Source organism: Aplidium turbinatum, chromosome 16 (assembly GCF_918807975.1).
Source record: "Aplidium turbinatum chromosome 16, kaAplTurb1.1, whole genome shotgun sequence".
Lineage (NCBI taxonomy): Eukaryota > Metazoa > Chordata > Ascidiacea > Aplousobranchia > Polyclinidae > Aplidium > Aplidium turbinatum.
Window position 1 is genome coordinate 9,240,703 of NC_137487.1, and position 16,444 is coordinate 9,257,146.

The window sequence follows — 16,444 nt, forward strand, 5'->3', positions numbered from 1 at the left end:
GCTTTTTCACACAAAATGTTATATTACACAGAAGAATATATGGGTGAAGCTGCTTGAACCGGAAATGCTTTTCACACAAAATGTTATATTGAACAGAAAAATATGTTATGGCTTCCGTGAGTGAAGCTGCTTAAACCGGCAATGATTTCACATAAAATGTTATATTGAACAGAAAAATATGATGTTTTTATAATGCGCGTGTTCAGCATTTATTTGTTGTTAGTCCAGGTTTGCGCCGGCGAAAGCTTTATCAATAAATTATTCAAGTTTCCGAAAATGTATGAGATTGAGTTCACTTTTAGTTAGGTCAAATAATAACTAAACATCAGTAAAAAATGTACCGTAGGCTGTACTCAAGCGGGCGGTAGGCTTGAGTGAAGAGTAACTTAGTTTTCCGTCAAAACCCGGACTAGGTTTAATAACGAGCGAAGTCTCACCATTATGCTTGCAACTTGTAGCCAAGGTGTAGCCTATATGCCCTGTAGAAATGTATTCATGTGAACAGTAGTAGAGCGTCTTACGCGTTCTCGTCACATGGCCAATCCATCCCGAACAGAAGTAATTTATATTTAATCTAAATTACCAGACATTTTTCACACAAATCTGTTGTATTTACGCGGTAAAAACATGTCATGTGATCGACGTAGACGCACAATCTTGACATCAAATGAAAGCATACATCTTCAGCTATCCAAAGATGCAAAGCTTTGCAATAAAATTTAAAACATTCTATGTACAACTAGCAACTTTCCAAAAGGTATTTTTTCTAATTTCTAAAAAAATTAAAAATCGGCAGAAAAGTGTACTTCATTATAATTTTTACTACCCAAGCACGATACAATAATATGAAAATATATGTAGTTTAATCGAATGCCAAAACAATTCTGCACATGAGAAAAAATTTACTTTGTTTCTGCGCGCAATGCTTTAGGTTAGGAGGTACAGCAGAATGATTATGGAGAAATTTGAAAAATTTTAAGCAAAAAGTTTACGTAATTTAGCCTACAGTCTTTTTGATCGAGACATTCCAAAGTAAGGGGTTGCCTAGCCAGTTTTGACTGCCAATTCCAATGAGTGAAGAAAAAAAATCCACTGTGTCCCCATCTTTAAGAAGTCCTCATCTGATAACTGCACCGCCAAAATATTTTTTTTTTACTTAGCCAAAAAAGGACAGGCAAAGACTATGGATCTGCCATCATTTACATTATTTTTTTGCTTGAAATAGGCTACCTTTTAACCTTGGACGTAGGGATACTTCCTTGGTCATCATGGCAAAAATCCCAAGACGTGTGTATACGTCCATGGTCGCGAAAGAGTTAACTAAAAATGAACTCAATAATGTTGGAAGCTTCAATAATTTATTGATAAAGCTTTCACCAAAGCAAACCTTGACTAACAACAAATAAAACAATAATAAATCAATAAAACAACAATATATTTTTCTGTTCAATGTAACATTTTGTGTGAAAAACATTGCCGGTTTTAGCAGCTTCACTCACTGAAGCCATGATATAATTTTGTGGCAAGCTGCCAAGCTGATACAATCTACAGACTTTACTAGGAATAGCACCTAAATGAACGGGCGCCACAGTGCTCCGCACCTAAATATCCAGACGCCACAGTGTGCGCGCCTATTAGACCAGCGCCTAACTGTCAGCGCCTAAAAGACTTGCTCCCACAAATCGGCAACCGAGAAACATATTATTGATTGGATGGTCTGAATGGCTAACGTGGAAGCTACAACGTTATGGTTAGCGAATCGCAGCTGCTCGCTGTAGTAGTGAGTGCTCAGCCTTGTGCTGATAGCCAGGAAGAACGCCCCTTTCTTCCCAATGTCCTCTGCCCTGGCATGAGTGGCGCCTGCTGGTTTTGTTGGCTCTTTTCTTTCCACAAAGATAAGAGAAAGGCGCCGGCCCTCGACTGCAGGCGCATCGGTCGAGGGGTCATCCCTTCCTTCCTCTTCCTCTGTCATCCGCTCTCAAGTCTTCTGGCGCCAAGACCTGGAAAGCACTTCCACTTTGCCCCCCCCACCTGACTTTATACCAGAACTTTTCCGTACTGTTCTATCCCATTCAGGCAAGACTTCGCTCAGCCCAGCTGATGCTGACAGCTTGCCTGATCTAGATGTGCTGTTTCTTCCTCGCCTGTCTTCGGCCGGACCTGGGTCGGAAAGTGGGGACTCTTCCGACTCGTCGAACAGCAAATCTCTTTCCTCTTCCTCCACTTCCTCGCCTGATAGCCCAACCACGAACGGTTACGGCCCTACTGTCAGTGCGAATCCTTTTCTATATGCACCTCTACGCAAGCCGACCTCCACCGGAGCCGTGGCAGTGGACTCGCTCGGTTTATCCAAGCCGGCTTCGCGCCCATCTTCTCTGCCTCGGACGGCTACCACCGGAGCTGAAGCTGGGGACTCAATCAGCTCTCCCAAGCCGCCCATGCAGACCTCTTCTTCCAAGTCTCTCCAACACTACCCATCTCAATCCTCCTTATCTTTTAATCCTGTTTCCATCTGCCCTATACAATCCTGTACCTTGACGCTGTCTGCCGAAGCCCGACCCTTTACCCCACCTACCCAAACCACCCACAATGAATTCCATTCCACTATCTCTTCCCAAACCTTGACTCGACCCCGAAGCGACACCATGGCATGCAACCAAGCCATGCATGACCCCGGACTCCCACAGACTACCCCAGGGATGTCCATCACACCCAACACTCAACGATCCATCCAAGACCCTGTTGAACCGGTCAGGGAAAGTAAGACGAAGAGCTCCAGGCGGGCTCTTTGCAGTTTAGTGAACCTTACTTTAGCGGGTGGCATAAATTTTGACCAGTTCTGCATTGAATTGGAAGAGTGGACCGCTGGCACTTCGCCGCCCAAGAGGACACGTCCTCGCAAACCACGCTTCAATCGTGGCGCCCGGGCTCGCGCGGCTCGCCGTCGTTCGAACGGGGGTTCTCCTCGGTCGGACGGCGGGGGTTCGCGCGGGAACGGAGCCCGATATCGTAGGGGAGTGGAGTTGCGAGCCGCCTTCTCGCGGGATGCGAAGGGAACGGTCCGTCGGATCGTTGAAGGAAAAAACTGCGACCTTCACTGCGAAATTCCCCCTCAAGAAAATGAGGAGAGATTTCGACGTGACATGGCCGCTCCTAAAGCTGGGAGTTGCTCGCGGATGCCTGAGTGGATGAACGCCCACCGTTACGAGTATGGCAATGTAAACCTCTCCCTCATCGATGACGGTGAAGGTCCCATTACGGCCCGGGAGGTGGAGGCGGTCCTCCAGTCGCTTGATGTCGGTTCCGCCCCTGGTTCTGACGGATTGTCCTACGGTTTCTGGAAGACCCTGGACCCAAGAGGGGGACTCTTGGCCAGCCTTTTCGAGACCTGCCGGATCAACCGTCGTGTACCGGACCAGTGGAGAACCAGCAGGATCACACTCATATGCAAAGACCCTGAGGGTGATCTGCACGACGTCAGCAACTGGCGGCCCATCTCCATCTGCCGAAACATATATAAGATTTACGCCGCCGTATTGGCCCGACGCCTGCAGCGATGGGCGGTGGAGGGGAATGTTATCAGCCGAGAGCAAAAGGGATTCATGCCCACGGAGGGCGTTTACGAGCATGTGTTCATGCTCGACACCATCCTCTCGGATGCACAGTCACGCAAAAGGCCTGTGTCGGTTGCGTTTCTGGACATTCGAAACGCCTTTGGCAGTGTCCGGCACGAATGCATAGCCGAGGTCCTGCGTCATTTCGACGCCCCCACAGACCTTATTGAGTGCATCTCCGACATATACGTCGCTAACACCTGCACCGTCCGCTGTGGCAATGGTGAAACCGACCGTATCCCTGTGGGGCGGGGAGTCCGTCAGGGCTGCCCGTTGTCTGGGCTGCTATTCAATTTGGTCATCGAGGTGCTCCTCAGGGGTGTCCGTGACAAAACGGATTGCGGCTACAACCTTCCTGCTAAAGAAGACGTCAAAGTACGTTGTATGGCATATGCGGACGACATCTGTCTCGTTTCTTCCGATCGCGAGCAGATGATCTCCCTCTTATCTACTACTGATCCCTTCTCTTCCTGGTCCGGGCTACGGTTCAACCCACGCAAGTGTGGCACCTTATCCTATAGGAAGGCGTCGGCGTCTCGTCTGCGGGTCGACCCGGAACCTTTCTCCCTAGCCGGGGAGGAAATCCGAGTCATCCCCAAAGGCGAAACGTACAAATATCTTGGCGCTCGAACCGGTTACGCCTCGGATGCGTCCCTTACCCAACCTTTCATCTCCACCCTGGAGAAACACATTTCCTCTTTAATGAAATCTTTCCTTACTCCAAGCCAGAAACTTCTGGCACTTAATTCTATCATTCTTCCGTCCGCGTCATACCATCTGCGAGTGCGGCGCTTCAGACAGTATGAGCTTCTGAAGCTCGATCGACTGGTATTGCAGTGTTTGAAGGTGGCGTGGCGTCTTCCCAGGTGGGCGTGCAGCGCTTTCTTTTACTGTAAGCCTGCATTGGGGGGCTTTGGTGTGTTGAATCTGTGTCGCGAAAGCGACACGCTTTTGATAGCCTAGGCCTTCAAGATGCTGACGTCTCCTGACGACCGTGTCTCTGCCATCGCTTTCGGGCAGCTTAGGCGTTGTGCCAGTCTGAGGTTCGGCACTCCAGATCCTACCCCGTGCCAGCTAGCCAGTTACTTGAATAAGGACCCCCCACCTGAAGGTGCCCGTTCTCGACCGTGCCCAACAGGCGAAAGCTTGTGGGGCCGCGTCCCGGCGGCTACCCGTCGTCTAAATGTACGTTGGTCCGCACGCCCGGATGGCGGTCTCGAGTTGACCGCGGGGAGCTCCAAAATCACCCCTCCCCTAAGAAAAAAAGTGGTTCCGACCCTCCACCAACACAATGACTTGTGGTGGAGGAGACAGTGGGAATCCAAACCTGACCAAGGCAAGACGGTCAGTGCCCACTGTCTGTCCGGATTTTCGAATTCTTGGACTCGGCGACCGGAGCTCCTGGATCACGCGAACCGTGCATTTGCTTATAAAGCCCGCCTAAACCTACTTCCCTTGAAATCAAAACCAAGCCATGGCCACCCATATAAACCTGCCATATGTCGCGCGTGTGGGAAAGCGGAAGAGACTCTCTCTCATATATTGAATCACTGCCCTACCGTGATGCCTGTTGTCACGGAACGATACAATTCGGTATTGTGGGAGATCGTGAAGCATGTACCTGCCGAATGGCAACCCTTGCTTACCATAGATAGTACGGTTCCACAACACGTGGAAGCGGGCGGTGCTGATCTGCGCCCTGACATTGTCCTGCAACGCCCTGACGGTGTCACGGTTGTATGTGACGTCACTTGCCCGTTCGATTACGGCGCGGATTCCCTTCGAAAAGCCGCCGACAGGAAACACGACAAGTACGGCGAGTTATGTGTAAACATATTGGAAGACAGGAAGCGCCCTTGCAGGGACGTCCTGTCACTTCCGTTCGTCGTAGGCTCCCTCGGGAGCTATGCTCCGTTGAGCTCTCGGGCTTTGGCGGCCTTGGGTGTTCCTGCTCGTGGGGTAGCAGAGGTGGCTAGAAAAGTGGCCTCCCTCTCAATCGAAGGTTCCCTCCGTGTCTGGAAAGCTTGGAACGCCGGGCTCACTCGTGGAGGGGCTACGTCATAGAAAAGACGATTCCAGCGATCAGAAGCTCAATTCCCCAACAGCAGAAGCTCTGCAGTAAGCATCCGAGCGCGCAAGACAGCAAACCTCAAAACCCGCCAGTAATTGTGTGACGTCATAGTATGTTAAATCCATTGTTTCATTATCAATTTACCTGTAAACAATTGTCGTTTCATCAGCATGCTGCAGCTCAATGAAGAATACAATCATCATCAATAAAATAAAATAGCAATATATGAATTAAGTATATATTGCATATCGTGAATGGACTCATATCATCATCAATGACGTAATATCATTAACAACACTGGATCTGTATTTTCATATTTCAATATTTTAGATTATCACACACTACCTTCTCCCGATATGCTGCTCTTTCCCGCTCGGATCAACCTCGCGTTGCTTTTAACTCATCGATAATCATGATTTCCCGATCAACTCGATGCAACCTCCAAAGTTTCATCCCACTATTATATATTTTTCCTGGTAACGTAGCCTAGTCATATCTACGCTTCGATCGCTAGTCCCCCCGACCCATCTGGGCGAACCTGCCTCAACGTCTGGCCAGTGCACATCCGTGCTCGTTGGTTCAACGTCAACACTTTTTCGGTAGGTAAAGCATACAATATATTCCCACTTACCATCTTTTTTTTTACACCAATTAATTGAGCCTTTGCTCCAGATTTTAAATAATTTTCGTCTCCCACGAGTATTCAAATCGTCCTTGTAGCTAAGCTTCTCTTCCTCGTGGGAGACCCCAAAGTTTATCCGCTCTGCCGACGGGCAGACCGGGTATAGGAGTCAAACGTACCTGTGTTACGGTCACGTGATGGAGACGTGGGCGCTGCCTGGCTTTATAAAACTTCTGTCGCCCGGCACGTCGTGAGCTGACCTTTTTGCGTTTGCAGAAAGCAAATCCCGTCTCCCTGGCCCGTTCCGCCATTCTAACTTTTGCGGACGAGTCGCACAAAAATCTCGATCCACACTTTCCTTCCACAGGTACCTAGACTCCCCAGCCTGGCCCCCGCGACCTAAGCTGGTGGATTTCCCTTCCGGGTGCATCGCCACCCCATAATCACGCCGCTCCCCGCCTCCACGGGGCGTGGCAGGCCGGTTCTTTAAAGTCTCTGACCTGGCTATGTTTATTGTGTTCTTCTCGCCGTGTCAATTATTTTGTACTCGTGCGTCGTTGACCAAAATAAAACAGTTCATCATCATCACCTTATATCATCAACTTATGTCTATAAACCAGTGTCATCTTTTTTTATAACGCTCCAGTCTCATCAAACCCAAGCATTCAAAAATGAACAAAGGAAAGGAATAAAATGTCTAATGTACATGGTTTAACAGCAATTAAGTAACTCCAATCATCACTATATCTCTATGTATTAATCAATCAATTGTTTCGAATTATCTTACGCTGCCTTCGCCTTGTAACGCTGTTCTTGCCCGCTCGGATCAACCTCGCTCTGCTTTCAACGCATTGATCAACACGATCCCCTGATTAACTCGATGCAGCCTCAAAATTTCCACCCCAATTTTCTACTTTTTCCTGGTAATGTAGCCTATCAGTGCCTCTAGTTTCAATCGCTAGCCTCCCCGACCCAGCTGGGCGAACCTGCGTCAACGTCTGGCCAGTGCACATCCGTGCTCGCCGAATCAAAGCTTACTCTTCTCCAGTGAGTATGTATTACAATCCCACCTATATTTTTTGTTTCTATTGATTAATTGAGCCTCTGCTCCACATTTTTATTTGAATTTTGTTTGCCACGAGAACCAAATTATCCTTAAATAGTTGACTCTCTTCCTCGTGGTAGACCCCAATTTTATCCGCTCTGCCTACTGGCAGACCGGGTATAAGAGTCAAGTACCTGCGCCGAGGTCGCGTGAGGGAGATGTGGGCGCCGCCCGGCGGTCAATTACTGCCGGTTCCAGCGTCCACACGCGACGGGTCGCCCGGCCCGTCGCAGGCCATCTTTCTGGGCAATGCAGAAAGAGCCTGTCTCCCTGGCCCGCTCCGCCATTCTAAATTTGCGGACGGGTCATGTAACGTTTTCGATCCACACTCTCCCTCCACAGGTACCTCGACTCCCCAGCCTGGCCCCCGCGACCTAAGCTGGTGGACTTACCCCTCCGGGTGCATCGTCACCCCTAAATCACGCCGCTCCCCGCCGCCGCGGGGTGTGGCAGGCCGGTTTTCTAAAGTCTTCGACCTGGCTATGTTTGTTTGTGCTCTCTCGCCGTGTCAATTATTTGTACCCGTGCGCTGTTGATGCAAATAAAACAGTTTAACACTAGTGGTACGATACTGACGAGCCCAGCCTCATGGGCGAAACACGGTGTCTATCGCTGTCAATTCTTGCTACAAATCGGCTGCCGAGAAACATCCTAATAAAAGCTGCCTTCTAATCACAGCATGCCCAATGCCTTCTTTGAAAGTTAGACATTTGTTGTCCTGTTTGTAAAGACAAGGAATATACCGGTAAAGTTCTTAAAACTGGCAATTCTAACCACACTTTAATCAGTTCAGTTTATTGTTTTGCTGGTGATAAAGAAACAAAAAGTACATACAAATTGAGTGTCTATCAGCACAACAGGATGGCAACGAAAGACCTGTAAGGTCATCTATGTCAGCTACTGTACCACCCATGGAACCTAATCAGATAATTAGGTTCCATGCAAACACGCCCCTAAATTGTTTGACTTATTCAAGCACATGTGCAGGGCCACAGGCTTATCCACAGCTTTACCATACCACACTTGGAGGGATGCAACCTAGTTCGTACCCTGAACACTTCGTACCCTCAGTTCGTACCCTGAAAAGATCGAGAGAAAAAATTAAAAAAGCGGAAGTCGCTGATCGCAGTTTCCGCAAACATTTTTAAATTTTCCCCCTGAAAAGATTGAGAGAAAGATAGCACAAAGCCGAAGTTGCTGATCGCAGTTTCCACTAACCGTAACCCTAACCCTCAGTCATCGCAGCTTCCGCTAACTCTAACCATAGAGTACTCTATGCTCTAACCCTAACCCTCGCTGATTGCAGTTTCCGCAAACATTTTCCGTAGTTCCCGCTATCCGCAGTTTCCGCTAACCCTTACCCTAACCATAGAGTACCGGTAATCTATGCTCTAACCCTAACCCTCGCTGATTGCAGTTTCTGCAAACTTTTTTCCGCAGTTTCCGCTAACCTTTACTTTAACTCTAACCATAGAGTAATCTATGCTCTAACCCTCGCTGATCGCAGTTTCTGCACATATTTTTCCGCAGTTTTCGCTTACCCTAACTCTAACCATCGAGTAATTTATGCTCTCTAATCCTAACCCTCGCTGATCGCAGTTTCCGCACATATTTTTCCGCAGTTTCCGCTAATCCTAACCCTCGAGTTTTTATGCGTAAACTCCGATCAGCGACTTCGGCTTTGTGCTATTAAACTGCGATCAGCGACATCGGCTTTTTTTAATTTTTTCTCTCGATCTTTTCAGGGTACGAACTGAGGGTACAAAGTGTTCAGGGTACGAACTAGGTTGCACCCCACTTGGAGATCATTGATCCAGATAGACTGATAAAACAGTGACAGTGTAACAATAAACCTGCCAAATATAATACCACAGGTACAAATTGGTGCAGTTACTTATGAGTTATGTTCCTAATGTTGCAACAGAAGTTTTGTTTACTATTAATAATATGTAAACCACACAAATAATGACAATGAATCTTTAAAAGCCGTGGTTCACTATTGCATAAATACCTACCTTACTACGGTACACTACGGTACCGGTACTTATTGATTCGCCACTCGGTCCTACAAGTGAATTCAATCCTGGGAATCATGCACATTCAGTTTTGGTGATATGAAAATTTGAGAAGTTATTTCTTCCATGAAAAGCTAACGATACCTTTTGTTACTGTACTTTATTTCCACAATATCCCTTGTTCTACATTCCATCAAAGAAAAATAAATTGAATTGAAATTTCCACACACAGAAAGTCATTGAAAGCAAAAAGACTGATAAACCAGAGTTGCCAATTTCCAAAGTAATTTCAAATCAAGTTAAAACTTTAATTTACTTAAATAGCTGATTTGGCATATTTTAAAAAATTTGAGTTTGTTCATTTTTTTTATAAAATTGTTATATAAAATGTTCAATAATTTTTATCTTCAAAGTTTCAGATTTCCTAAAATTGGGAAAGAACGCTTTTATCTGGCAACAATGAACAAGTTGATTCAACAATTTATTCTTCACATGGAAACTTTGATGTTCTCTTTTCAAAATTGAAAAATTACGTTATTTCAACTATATTAGTATCAAATAGTGCTCAGCGTTGACAGCCAATAAATGGTTGGCGTTAACACAGCAGTCCAAAGTTTTGGAATTGTTTTGTCAGAAGGACAGAACTGGTATCTACAATTGGTACCAGATTGGTGTCTCTTGTTGGTATGACATACATTTGCAAAAAACATTTTTAGTTCTATATCAGCCCCGATAGCACAATTTGTTATTATTTCTGGTCATCACAACAAAAAACAATATATGCCAAACGAAGCAGAGTTCTTGAGAAATGTAGAAGCTCGTTTGGTTGAGCCCCTGATTTTATAAACGAAGAAACTTTATGCTCAAGCAGAGCAGGTTCGACTCTCAGAGTGTGCTCTTGAGCAACGCATTTCATGGACAGTTCAGTTTGGTTTTATTTCTAACCATCGCAGAGATAAACAATATATGCCAAACATAGCAGATGACGGACGGCCCTCCGTTTAGCGGCACCTAGTGGATGAAATACATAGATGCATAGCGCTCAAGTCCGCTTTCCCGCAATGCAGGATAAAGATATGAAAAACAAACAAACAAATAATTAATCGGATTCAATCTTTATCCTCGCCCTGGGAAAGCATCTTGCAGAGCTTAATCCTGGCAGTTTCGCATACGTGTACGGTAGTCTACTTGTAGTTTGAATCACTGACGAGTCACCGAGATTGACATAGTGAATATTCCGATTGTTGAAGTCTTGTCGCCGGGAATTATTCTATCTAATTAGGTGCCGCTGAATAGAGAACAGTCCTTAACGTGCGTTGCTCAAGCACACACTTTGAGAGTCGAACCAGCGCCGTGTGATCTTAAAGTTTTTTCGTTCCAAAAGTCATGCGCTAACAAATTCAGCTAATTTGGCCCCATTTGACTTGGCTCGCGTTTTATTTTTCGGTTTGGCGGTTTTCGGGTTTCTTTTTAAAATGTTAGTTTCAAAGTATTTATGTTGCATTTTTATCCATAACAAGCTTTCAAAATATTTGCTTTGTTAACCATAGTCAATTTTAATTTAAATCTGTTTGAAACAATGCTTTTTATGGTCAACCTGATTGAAACATTAAGTGCTGAAGGTTGAGACTTATACCATACAGTAGGCCTACTGCACAATAATCAGGTTGTCAACCTTCAATAGTCCCTCTTTCAGACCACAGTTGAGTGAGTTTACTGATCACTGAAACCGAGCCGCTGACAAAGAGTAAAACTCACAAATATAGCGCTTTGTTCTTTTTAAGTGTAAATAAATACCTATATGCTTTGAATCATTTTTTAATTAACTTAGCCTACTTGTAAAAAATTTCACTTGTTTTTTGCAATTTTTGGACGGTTTAAAACCTTTTTTTGGCTGGAAAATTGTATAAGCTGTAGCAAATTTGTATGCAAACTGCAACTCAGTTATGGTTTGTTTTTATTTCTGACCATCACAACCAAAAACAATGCATGACAAACATAGCAGAGGTCTTGGAAAAGGTAGAAGCGACAAAAGTTGAACGTTACGACGTGAGTGATATCAAAATAGAACAATCAATTTAAAATATGGCACGTTCGCAACACCTCAACTGGGATTCCTGCTTTCTAGCTCATGAATTAGAGATGTACAAGAACCCGATTCGGATCAGATCTTGCTATTTTTCACCGGATCCGGATCGGATCTGGATCTTGTTTTTTTTTCAAAGAAAGGAGAACGTGATTAACTGTTTTATTTCGATCAACGACGCACGAGTACAAACTAATTGACACGGCGAGAAGAACACAATAAACATAGCCAGGTCAGAGACTTTAAAGAACCGGCCTGCCACGCCCCGTGGAGGCGGGGAGCGGCGTGATTATGGGGTGGCGATGCACCCGGAAGGGAAGTCCACCAGCTTAGGTCGCGGGGGCCAGGCTGGGGAGTCTAGGTACCTGTGGAAGGAAAGTGTGGATCGAGAATTTTGTGCGACTCGTCCGTAAAAGTTAGAATGGCGGAACGGGCCAGGGAGACGGGCTTTGCTTTCTGCAAACGCAAAAAGGTCAGCTCACGACGGGCCGGGCGACAGAAGTTTTATAAAGCCAGGCAGCGCCCACGTCTCCATCACGTGACCGTAACACAGGTACGTTTAACTCCTATACCCGGTCTGCCCGTAGGCAGACCGGATAAACTTTGAGGTCTCCCACGAGGAAGAGATGCTTAGCTACAAGGACGATTTGAATACTCGTGGGAGACGAAAATTATATAAAATCTGGAGCAAAGGCTCAATTAATTGGTGTAAAAAAAAAAGGATGGTAAGTGGGAATATATTGTATGCTTTACCTACCGAAAAAGTGTTGACGTTGAACCAACGAGCACAGATGTGCACTGGCCAGACGTTGAGGCAGGTTCGCCCAGATGGGTCGGGGGGACTAGCGATCGAAGCGTAGATATGACTAGGCTACGTTACCAGGAAAAATATAGAATAGTGGGATGAAACTTTGGAGGTTGCATCGAGTTGATCAGGAAATCATGTTTATCGATGAGTTAAAAGCAACGCGAGGTTGATCCGAGCGGGAAAGAGCAGCGTATCGGGAGAAGGTAGTGTGTGATAGTCTAAAATATTGAAATATGAAAATACAGATCCAGTGTTGTTAATGATATTACGTCATTGATAGATGATATGAGTCCATTCACGATATGCAATATATACTTAATTCATATATTGCTATTTTATTTTATTGATGATGATTGTATTCTTCATTGAGCTGCAGCATGCTGATGAAACAACAATTGTTTACAGGTAAATTGATAATGAAACAATGGATTTAACATACTATGACGTCACACAATTACTGGCGGGTTTTGAGGTTTGCTGTCTTGCGCGCTCGGATGCTTACTGCAGAGCTTCTGTTGTTGGGGAATTGAGCTTCTGATCGCTGGAATCGTCTTTTCTATGACGTAGCCCCTCCACGAGTGAGCCCGGCGTTCCAAGCTTTCCAGACACGGAGGGAACCTTCGATTGAGAGGGAGGCCACTTTTCTAGCCACCTCTGCTACCCCACGAGCAGGAACACACAAGGCCGCCAAAGCCCGAGAGCTCAACGGAGCATAGCTCCCGAGGGAGCCTACGACGAACGGAAGTGACAGGACGTCCCTGCAAGGGCGCTTCCTGTCTTCCAATATGTTTACACATAACTCGCCGTAGCCTACTTGTCGTGTTTCCTGTCGGCGGCTTTTCGAAGGGAATCCGCGCCGTAATCGAACGGGCAAGTGACGTCACATACAACCGTGACACCGTCAGGGCGTTGCAGGACAATGTCAGGGCGCAGATCAGCACCGCCCGCTTCCACGTGTTGTGGAACCGTACTATCTATGGTAAGCAAGGGTTGCCATTCGGCAGGTACATGCTTCACGATCTCCCACAATACTGAATTGTGTCGTTCCGTGACAACAGGCATCACGGTAGGGCAGTGGTTCAATATATGAGGAAGAGTCTCTTCCGCTTTCCCACACGCGCGACATATGGCAGGTTTATATGGGTGGCCATGGCTTGGTTTTGATTTCAAGGGAAGTAGGTTTAGGCGGGCTTTATAAGCAAATGCACGGTTCGCGTGATCCAGGAGCTCCGGTCGCCGAGTCCAAGAGTTCGAAAATCCGGACAGACAGTGGGCACTGACCGTCTTGCCTTGGTCAGGTTTGGATTCCCACTGTCTCCTCCACCACAAGTCATTGTGTTGGTGGAGGGTCGGAACCACTTTTTTTCTTAGGGGAGGGGTGATTTTGGAGCTCCCCGCGGTCAACTCGAGACCGCCATCCGGGCGTGCGGACCAACGTACATTTAGACGACGGGTAGCCGCCGGGACGCGGCCCCACAAGCTTTCGCCTGTTGGGCACGGTCGAGAACGGGCACCTTCAGGAGGGGGGTCCTTATTCAAGTAACTGGCTAGCTGGCACGGGGTAGGATCTGGAGTGCCGAACCTCAGACTGGCACAACGCCTAAGCTGCCCGAAAGCGATGGCAGAGACACGGTCGTCAGGAGACGTCAGCATCTTGAAGGCCTGGGCTATCGAAAGCGTGTCGCTTTCGCGACACAAATTCAACACACCAAAGCCCCCCCAATGCAGGCTTACAGTAAAAGAAAGCGCTGCACGCCCACCTGGGAAGACGCCACGCCACCTTCAAACACTGCAATACCAGTCGATCGAGCTTCAGAAGCTCATACTGTCTGAAGCGCCGCACTCGCAGATGGTATGACGCGGACGGAAGAATGATAGAATTAAGTGCCAGAAGTTTCTGGCTTGGAGTAAGGAAAGATTTCATTAAAGAGGAAATGTGTTTCTCCAGGGTGGAGATGAAAGGTTGGGTAAGGGACGCATCCGAGGCGTAACCGGTTCGAGCGCCAAGATATTTGTACGTTTCGCCTTTGGGGATGACTCGGATTTCCTCCCCGGCTAGGGAGAAAGGTTCTGGGTCGACCCGCAGACGGGACGCCGACGCTTTCCTATAGGATAAGGTGCCACACTTGCGTGGGTTGAACCGTAGCCCGGACCAGGAAGAGAAGGGATCAGTAGTAGATAAGAGGGAGATCATCTGCTCGCGATCGGAAGAAACGAGACAGATGTCGTCCGCATATGCCATACAACGTACTTTGATGTCTTCTTTAGCAGGAAGGTTGTACCCGCAATCCGTTTTGTCACGGACGCCCCTGAGGAGCACCTCGATGACCAAATTGAATAGCAGCCCAGACAACGGGCAGCCCTGACGGACTCCCCGCCCCACAGGGATACGGTCGGTTTCACCATTGCCACAGCGGACGGTGCAGGTGTTAGCGACGTATATGTCGGAGATGCACTCAATAAGGTCTGTGGGGGCGTCGAAATGACGCAGGACCTCGGCTATGCATTCGTGCCGGACACTGCCAAAGGCGTTTCGAATGTCCAGAAACGCAACCGACACAGGCCTTTTGCGTGACTGTGCATCCGAGAGGATGGTGTCGAGCATGAACACATGCTCGTAGACGCCCTCCGTGGGCATGAATCCCTTTTGCTCTCGGCTGATAACATTCCCCTCCACCGCCCATCGCTGCAGGCGTCGGGCCAATACGGCGGCGTAAATCTTATATATGTTTCGGCAGATGGAGATGGGCCGCCAGTTGCTGACGTCGTGCAGATCACCCTCAGGGTCTTTGCATATGAGTGTGATCCTGCTGGTTCTCCACTGGTCCGGTACACGACGGTTGATCCGGCAGGTCTCAAAAAGGCTGGCCAAGAGTCCCCCTCTTGGGTCCAGGGTCTTCCAGAAACCGTAGGACAATCCGTCAGAACCAGGGGCGGAACCGACATCAAGCGACTGGAGGACCGCCTCCACCTCCCGGGCCGTAATGGGACCTTCACCGTCATCGATGAGGGAGAGGTTTACATTGCCATACTCGTAACGGTGGGCGTTCATCCACTCAGGCATCCGCGAGCAACTCCCAGCTTTAGGAGCGGTCATGTCACGTCGAAATCTCTCCTCAATTTCTTGAGGGGGAATTTCGCAGTGAAGGTCGCAATTTTTTCCTTCAACAATCCGACGGACCGTTCCCTTCGCGTCCCGCGAGAAGGCGGCTCGCAACTCCACTCCCCTACGATATCGGGCTCCGTTCCCGCGCGAACCCCCGCCGTCCGACCGAGGAGAACCCCCGTTCGAACGACGGCGAGCCGCGCGAGCCCGGGCGCCACGATTGAAGCGTGGTTTGCGAGGACGTGTCCTCTTGGGCGGCGAAGTGCCAGCGGTCCACTCTTCCAATTCAATGCAGAACTGGTCGAAATTTATGCCACCCGCTAAAGTAAGGTTCACTAAACTGCAAAGAGCCCGCCTGGAGCTCTTCGTCTTACTTTCCCTGACCGGTTCAACAGGGTCTTGGATGGATCGTTGAGTGTTGGGTGTGATGGACATCCCTGGGGTAGTCTGTGGGAGTCCGGGGTCATGCGTGGCTTGGTTGCATGCCATGGTGTCGCTTCGGGGTCGAGTCAAGGTTTGGGAAGAGATAGTTAAATGGAATTCATTGTGGGTGGTTTGGGTAGGTGGGGTAAAGGGTCGGGCTTCGGCAGACAGCGTCGAGGTACAAGATTGTATAGGACAGATGGAAACAGGATTAAAAGATAAGGAGGATTGAGATGGGTAGTGTTGGAGAGACTTGGAAGAAGAGGTCTGCATGGGCGGCTTGGAAGAGCTGATTGAGTCCCCAGCTTCAGCTCCGGTGGTAGCCGTCCGAGGCAGGGAAGATGGGCGCGAAGCCGGCTTGGATAAACCGAGCGAGTCCACTGCCACGGCTCCGGTGGAGGTCGGCTTGCGCAGAGGTGCATATAGAAAAGGATTCGCACTGACAGTAGGGCCGTAACCGTCCGTGGTTGGGCTATCAGGCGAGGAAGTGGAGGAAGAGGAAAGAGATTTGCTGTTCGACGAGTCGGAAGAGTCCCCACTTTCCGACCCAGGTCCGGCCGAAGACAGGCGAGGAAGAAACAGCACATCTAGATC